Consider the following 8,972-nt stretch of genomic DNA (forward strand, 5'->3'; position numbering starts at 1 on the left):
ATGGCTCAGTGGTTAAGAGCACTGCCTGCTCTTCCAGAGGTCCTGAGTTCAATTCCCAGCAACCACATGGTGGCTCACAACCATCTGTCATGAGATCTGGCGCCCTCTTCTGGTGTGCGGGCATACATGGAGGCAGAATGTTGTATACAAAATAAATAAATAATAAATAAATCTTTAAAAAACACATCATCCAGTTGACTCCTGAGCAGCCCCAGAGGTGGGTGCTGTGTGACACTATTGCTAGACAAACACCCATTTACCCCAGATAGACGATGATACTTAAGTACAGATAGCTCCAGAGTTAAACTTGGTGAGCCAGTAGGTTTTATTGAGGTTACTTACGGAAGTACGGGTGAGGGGCTACTTTATAGAAGCAGAAATGATTCAAGGACAGCTGCATCACCAAAGCCCACCCCAAGCATGAGTGGCAACTCACGGAGCTGGGAACCTGCAGCTCACTGCACACTCTTGCGCGGAGGTCAGCTGACCTGACTACTTCTTGGCAGCCCTCACTGCTTATACGTCTTTGGGGAGGGAGAGGCCTGGTGGATCTGGTCCACTTCAAGGATTTCCTGGAACCTCTGAGTTGTGTATTTCCTGAGCTAAGCAAGTTTCCCTGCAGGATGGACGTCTTGCCTCCCTTTAGAATATCCTGAGTCTGGATGAGCTTCTTGTCCTCCAAGGAAAAAAAACTGCTCCGTAGCAATGGCTCCACTAATCACCTTGTCACCTCCCCATCCAGGCAAGATGACAACCAAGCCTGGCTCTCACAGGTGCGCACGTGTGTGTGTGTGTGTGTGTGTGTGTGTGTGTCTCCCATAAGTCAGAGGACAACTTGCAAGACCCTACCCCCCTTCCCACCATGTGGGCCCCGGGGATTGAACTCAGGTCATCAGGTTTGGCAGCCAGTGCCTCTACCTGCTGAGTCACCTCACAAGGGAATTTTGCTGTTCACAATGCTTTTCAAGAAATACTTCGTTTAATCTCTGAGGGATTTTACATACACATATATAATGTAATTTGATCATATCCATCCCCCTCTAACCCCTTCCACTCCCCTAGGTCCCCCCAACTCTAACCCATCCTTCCTTCCATCTTTTTGTTTGTTTGTTTTTCGAGACAGGGTTTCTCTGTGCAGCTTTGGTGCCTGTCCTGGAACTCTCCCTGTAGACCAGGCTTGCCTCAAACTCACAGAGATCCACCTGTCTCTGCGCCCCCCCACACACACACACCCACACCCACCCACAGTGCTGGGACTAAATGCCCGCGCCACCATGGCCATCCCAGCAGTCATCCAGGTGACTATGGGTGCTGTGGGCTCAGGAATGCATTCAGTGGTCTCCTCCCCCTCCTCAGAGACTCTACTCCCTGAACCCTGGGTGCGGGCTGGGAGGGCTAGTCCTAGCCGTCCCACTGAGGGCTGAGCACTCTGACGAGTCTCAGTCTCCGTACTAACTGACACCGCCCATGTTAAAAAAAAGCTCCTCTGCCTGAGCTGAGAGCTACCAGAGCTGCGCAGCCTACTATCAACTCTTCAGAGAGGTCCTGCAATTTTTCCAGAATCAACAGCTTCCAGGCTAAAATTCAAGCCCAGCTTTTAAGGCCCAGCCTTAGAGAACAGTCTTGAGACTGGACCTTTCTTCCGTTTAACCTCAGACGTGGGTCCCAGCTATTGCCCTACAGTAGACCCCCTTGTGATCAGACACCCGAGAACAGGAGGACGCTGACTTAGGAGACAACAGAGTCTCTTGAGCTCCTGCAGGCTGTATCAGGAAGGGGAGGGCCTGTGGGAAAAGGCCACCTATGTAATGAGGACAGCTTCCTCCTCCAGGCCTCAGTCTCTTCCCCTGTACACATACTGCCTGGCCACGTGTGGTAACGAAGACCATGTGGGAAACTGCACGCCATGCGTGGAGGAGCAGCCTCAGAACTCAATGAAGGCAGCTTCTCTTTAATCCCTAGATTGAGAGATTTCATCTCCCACACTTGGGCTCTCAGGAGAGAGCTGCGAGGGCCACCAGACAGCGGAGGGGAGGCAGACGGACAGATGGCCGCTGCTGCCCTTTATAATGTCACACACGCGTTAGTTTGCAAACACTTTCAGGAGCATGTAAGTGTGAAATTGGAAAGTCACTGAAAGGCTGCCATGAGCCACTGCCCCGGGGATGTGAAGGGGAGGAGCGGTGAGCAGGTGGGCCAGGGAGAGAAAGAAGAAAGGGAGGAGGTGGGAGAGAAACAGAAGAATCCCACAGAAAATAAAAGTTGTCTGTTGCAGGACAAACTGATTTTAGAGTTCACAAAGGGACTGCAGGTGCATGCCAAATGCGTGTTCTTTAGCATCATATGTGGCCTATACTCACCCCTACATGCAGGCCTCGCCTTCCTCTGGTCTGACAGAAGACCTGAGAACATGTACCTACTGCGTAGAATTCAACAAAGGCCATTTGCCGAGAACCGGCAGTAACTAAGGTGCGTGGGCCTCAGGGTGGGGATCATTTGACCCATTTAAGACCACACCAGTCAAAATTCCAGCAGTGAGAGGCAGGGCCCCGGGGCTCCACAGTACCAGAAGAGCAGTCGGCAATTGAAGATGCTGAGAAAGGGTCACTGTCCTTTGGGGGATGTGGTCACTGGTAAACTTGCCTGCCTTGGTGGATGGTCACACACCTATGCAATAGCGGCAGGACTAATCAACTCAAATTACTAACACCAGTTTTAATTTGGCTTTTTAAAATGGCTTGAAGTAGGGAGGGAGGTGGGAGACTCAGAAGGAGGTGGTGGGTGGACATGAGCAATCAGTGTGCATTGAATAAACGTGTGGAGGTTTCAAAGAGCACGAAACAGTAATATTTTAAAAGGGACGGTGAAAGATCTTATTTCAAGTAGAAGAAAGTAATTACCTCAGAATGATTGTACGAGACCAAAGATGACAACGGCAGAGGTCCCTGTCCTGTCCAGGTGACAGCGAGGCTCTCCAGAGAAGCCCCATAGAGGCTCGTCACGGCAATAGCAAGGCTGAGACTTTACCACTCTCCCCGGGCAAAATCGGCTCTGAGGGAAAGGGGCCATCAGTCCTCGTCTCCATTTGACAGAAGCCAGAAATAAGTAACAGCAGGGGATGGGGGCTGAGGCCTACAGGGGATTCAAGGATGCAAGCAAGAAGGCGTTCACTGCTAAAACCAGAAAAGGCCCAGGCATGTGAGGTGGAGCACATACTAACGCCAAAGCACACAGACACCAAGTCGGTGCGCCAAGTTGGTAAGTGGCTGTGTCAGGCTCATGAACCCTGGACCCCACTCACTTTACCACCACACTGAAGAGGCAAAGACAAAGCCACAGTGGCCACGGTGTGGCAGACACGGAATAGAATGCACACTGTGCCGCCCAACAAACCTGGCACCCAAAGATCCTCAAGCCATCCTCCCTCCCAACTGCCTCCAATTAGCCAACTGGTCTTGCGTGGTTAGTGGGGCTGGGCCTTGGTTGGTTTCATGATGAGGGCGAAAGTTAGATCAGGGATGGCAAATAAAATGGTTTGTCTACAGCAAACAAAGTCAACCAGAGGGCCTGGAGATGGAGCATAGTTGGGAGGTTCATCCAGTGTGCTTAAAGCCCTGGGCTAGCATCCCTAGTCCTTTATAAAGGCCCGGTGGAGGTGCACGCCTGCCATTCCAACACTTGGAAATAAAGGCCAGAGGAGCTAAAGTCCTCGTTTGTTACGCTACAGTGGATGGGCCACACCCCTGAGTACACAGGCAGCCTGCAGTGATCTCCGAGGGCTGAGAGGGAAAAGAGGATATGAGATTGGGGGGGGGGGGGAGCAAGAGAGCCAATGCCACAGTTGTTCTCTGACCAGAACATGCATGACGGCAGAAGATACAAAATAATCCACGCTAGTTCAGAATTGCGTATAATAAAGGGTTATTTAGAGGAGACTCACAGATCACTGTCCCAGGTCACAGTCCTCTGCATGAATGGGGAACAGGAGCCAAGTCTACCAGCCGGAAGCAAGAGAGCAAGTGCACGCTTTACAGCTGCATTTATAGTATGAGACCACGCCCAAGTGGGCTGGTATCTTAAAGGCTATTGGCTGAAGGAGCTGAAGGAGTTCCCACAGCATATGCATGCCATGTCAGGCGCACATGGAGAGTAATAATAATATAATAATAAATAGTCATACTCAGGGAGGTCCCCCTTCCAGCGGTGTCTGAACTGCAACCCCTCACCTCTGACCAGGCGACCATGCCCATCGATAGGAACGGATGCTCACGTGATCATGCGATCTCTGGCTGGCTGGCAGCTTTACTCTCATGGCTTCTGGGTGCCAAATGCTGCTCCCTTCCCATGCAGGCTGGATGACACCCAGGCTGGAAGGAGATATATACCAGCCACGGCAGCTGTGGGACAGTCACTGTGTTCAACCTGACTGCACTTCTCATGACTTGAAATGCAAACATAGCACTTCCCTAGCCTTGCACTTAGCAACCCGGAGCTTCGCTAGCCTTGCACTTAGCAACCCGGGGCCCCACCAGCATTGAGCAGCACACGCAGCCCTCTCCAGAGAAAGCCCCTGCTCTCCTTAGACCCAGATTCCCTAGATACCCTTAGGGACAAAAATCAATCTAAGGCAGGGCACTATTCCAGTCTAGACTGGTTTCGGGTATTGTGTATGGTAAGGCAAATTCATCTTACTGAACCTTTCTGGAAACCCATCCGGTGACCACCTTCTTACCAGGCATGACAGGGTGTGCACATGGTCAAAGTGGGACATATCATGGCTGTTCTAGTTACTTTCTGTTGCTGTGACGAAATACGTGACCAAAAGCAGCCTGAGGAGAAAAGGGTTTGTTTGCCTTACACCATCCAATCACAGCCTGTCACTGAAGGAAGTCAAGGCAGGAATGAGACACGGGCCATGAAGGAATGCTGATTACTGGCCATGGCTTGTTCAGTCTTTTACCACCCAGCTCCAACTGCCCAGAAATGGCAGCACCCACAATGAATTGGGCCCTCCCACATTAAGCAAGACAACACGCCACAGACATGCCCACAGACCTGCCTGCTCAAATCACAAAGACTTACAAAACCCAAACCTGTCAAACAAAACAGAAAAAAAACGTGTTTAAACAAGGGTGATGTCTCACACTAGGCAGGGGCCTGGTGACCAGGCGCTGCTTCTGCCTGTGGTGCCTGCTGGCTCTCCAGCCAGCGTTGGGCTCTGGGGACCCAGAACACTGCTTCGAGTAGGCTTTGTCCTGTGCCCACTTTCACCCCTCACCCGTCTGAAGCATTTGGAGGGGGTGGCCGACAGATCAGGACACTGCCCTACTGAGAAATGGGACATCCTTGTTGAGTCTCCCTCTTTGAGAAACCTAGGGGAGACTTCCAACTTGCAGTTACTGCTCTTTCCTACAAGCAAATGGAATTGTTTTGTTTTTGAGGCAGGGTTTCACTGTGTAGCCCTGGTTGTTCTGGAACTGACTCTGTAGACCAAGCAGAACCCTGAACTCAGAGATCTGCCTGCTTCTGTCTTCCGGGTACTGGGATTAAAGGTGTGTGCCACCACTACCCAGTGAATCTGTTTTTTTATAGACTGGTATCTTTTCGTGTGCCCCAACAACAGAGGCGATAGGTAGGGGATTAAGATCTGAGCCCCTATGCGTTCCCTTATCTACTTTTCTCCCCGAGCAAGCCTCTTAAATGCATGCATTTTTGTTTTAACAGTCATTTGTCGTAACTAAGGTTTCTGTTTCTATTGCCCAAAACCACTTAATTCAGCTCACACTTCCACACTGCAGTCTCTCACTGAAAGAAGTCAGGACAGGAACTCAAGCAGGGCAGGAACCTGGGGGAAGGAGCCGATGCAGAGGCCATGGAGGGTGCTGCTTACTGGCTTGCTCAGCCTGCTTCTTATAGAACCCAGGACCATGAGCCCAGGGATGGCACCGCCCACCATGGGTTGGGCCCTCCCCCACTGATCCCTAATTGAGAAACCGGACAGCTGGATTTCCTGGAGGCATTTTCCTCAACTGAGGGTCCTTTCTCTGATGATTCCAGCTTGTGTCAAACTGACGCAAGATCAGCTGGTACACCAGTTATTAGAAAAACTGTGTCTTCTTGGAAAGCATCCTAAAGCGACTGTGTTCCTAGTGCCAGTGACGCACCCAGAGTGAACGGTCCCTCCGTCTCCTTCATCAGAGTGCGAGAGTGAAGCCTGGAGTCTCTATCCTTCAGAGAGATCAGAAGCAGCCCCGTCTCTGCCCAGAGACTGCCCACCCAAGCAGGGCACTGGATGGAACTCAAGGCTGAAGCAAGGAGTCAGGATTGGTGTGTCCTTCCATTCTCCCATGACAGTGTCTCCACAGAGGACGGGGCAGGCAAAGGCGCACTGACATCAGAGAGCATCTGGGTGCCGGACGTCCAGCTCTCCGTGCTGCTGACTGAGCTCTGGTTTCACAGGTGATTCACCAGCCTGAATCTGAGAGCACAAGATCCCTTGCCAACTACCTTAGCAAGTAAGAAAGCCTCTTCCACAAAGGTTTCGGTACTGTCTGGTATACACAAGGGTGTCAGTCTTCAGGCATCTGTATTGCCCTTTGGGTTCTGACAGGCCACGTCCTCAGCTGCAGCCACTAAGAGCACCTCCTGTCCACATTCTCTATGTGCCCTTTAAAAAGGACCCTGCCATCTCCCATCTCTTTCTGTCTCAGTCTGTCTGTTCCCCCACTCTTCTCTGCTTCTATCTCTCCCCCTACTCTCTCTTTCTCCACCTCGTTCTTCTGCTGCTCCTCTCCCCAGAGCCCAGTCTCCCCCTCCCCCTTCCCTCTTCTTCCGTTCCCTTTCCCCTAATAAAAACCCCTCCACGTGAACTCTGCCGCATGGCATTTCTCTAGTGTGCCGTCTTTTCTAAATTACAACAAAGGGTACTCAGGTAACAAACAGGGTCGTGTCCTTTCCTGCTAGCTCTGGCATTTCTGCTGTCTTTGCCACATACTGGGTATCTGGCTATAGCTATGGAAGGACATGTGTTAGTCAACTCATCACTGTGGTAACAGAACATCTGAGATAAGCAACTTAACAAGAGAAAGGTTTATTTGGGCTCACAGTTTGGGGTTTTCAGTCTACGGCCAATCGCCTGTGGTCATGAGGGGAAAGGCACTAGCCTAGCAATCTCTTTTTTTCTTTTTTTTTTTTTTTTAAAGATGTATTTATTTATGTACATAGTGCTCTGCCTGCACGTCAGAAGCCGGCACCAGACCTCATCACGGATAGTTGTGGACCCACCACGTGGTTGCTGGAAACTGAACTCAGGACACTGAAAGAGCAGCGAGCACTCTCAACCGCTGAGCCATCTCTCCAGCACCAGCCCACATTCCCTTTCAAGGGCTCACCTACAATGACCCAAGACCCCTTGCTGGGAGCCACCCCTTAACACTCCCAGCACCCCTCCAGAGCACACAGCTGGAGTAAGCCTTTCACACACAGGCTTTTCAGGAACGTTTCAGACCCGAAGTACAGGAACAAAGGAGCCTGAAGGCTCCAGTAATTAAGACTTGAGAAAGTAGACTGAAGAACTGGAAGCTGACAGTGTCACCCCGTGGCCTGGAGGCATCTACAATTGGCGTGGGTGCCTTCTGCAAGCATTGCTACAACAGAAGAAACTAAGGAAGCACTCCTCTGCACTACTTAATGCGCAAGGCAGGCCCTCCTGACAGACGCACCACACTTGGGCGCCACGCGGTCACTGCTGACACTGCTCTTGGGTACCCACGGTACATAAAGAGCTTCACGTTTTCCACCTGACCCGACCGTATCTCATCTCTGACTGCGGGTTATTGCCCCAATCACAGGATTTGAGGGGCAGCACCTCCCCGTGCTTTCCAGATGAGGGATGAACATCATGCCAGAACAGCTACACCCCCACTCCCATCCCCATGATCAACAGAAGGAAGACCTAAAATAAATTTCTATCACCTTCACTGAGGCTTTCTCTTTGAAGGTTTGTTATTCAGAAGAACCAACTGTTAAAGTTATTCTGTTAACGTTTGTCTCTCGGAGCACTGAAGGTGGCAGCAATAATGGTGCTGCAGGAAGCCCCCCAGATGCTTGTGAACTCAAAACGGTTTGGGCTCTTTGGAAACACTGGGGAAAGACACCAAGGAGAGAGATTCCAAACTACCAGTCAAGAAGCAAAATTCTTTTTCGAGACAGGGTTTCTCTGTGTAACCGTCCTGGAACTCTCGAACTCAAGAGATCCGCCTGCCTCGGCCTCCTGAGTGCTGGGATTAAGGTGTGTGCTCCCACCGCCCAGTTCCAAAAATCTTAAATAAGGAAATTATCTACTAAAATTCAAGAAAAAAGCCATAGAAATTAAAGGAGAAATGAGAAGCAGAAAATATGATAAAAAAGGATCCACCCCTCCATAGTTCGCTTTAAAAATGGAGTCAACCTAATCTACGATCGCCACTCCCCATTTCACTTAGAGGCCACCGAGTCCTGCATAGGAGCTCCCCAGAATCAGCACCTCAACCCTGAGATAAGGATCCAGGCTCTCCCGTGGCCCTAGTTCCAACTTTAAAGAGAACAGTCACAATGGCGGACAGACAACCATTAATCCTAGTGCTCAGGGGGAAACACACACCCTGGCTTTGATTGTGGCTGCGGAAGTCTAGACAAGAGATGCAGCGGAGATGACAGAAACCCCACAGCAGAGGCTAGCACTTTGGACTCCTGGACAGCTAGCACTGGAAGAAAACTGGGGACAGCTGCATATGAGGTCACCTGGGTGGGGTCTAAGGGTCGCCAGGCTGACAGACAGCCTCTACTCCTCCAGCTCTGTCTGCTTCCCCTTCAAGCTGCTGTCCCTACTGAAGGATTTCTGTTCACCAACGGAGCCCTTCGGGAACAGAACTGCTGGTCTTTCACCTCAAGGGTAACTGAGAAACTGTGCTCTGGGATGTGAAATACTAGTT

Source organism: Arvicola amphibius, chromosome 10 (genome assembly GCF_903992535.2).
Source record: "Arvicola amphibius chromosome 10, mArvAmp1.2, whole genome shotgun sequence".
Lineage (NCBI taxonomy): Eukaryota > Metazoa > Chordata > Mammalia > Rodentia > Cricetidae > Arvicola > Arvicola amphibius.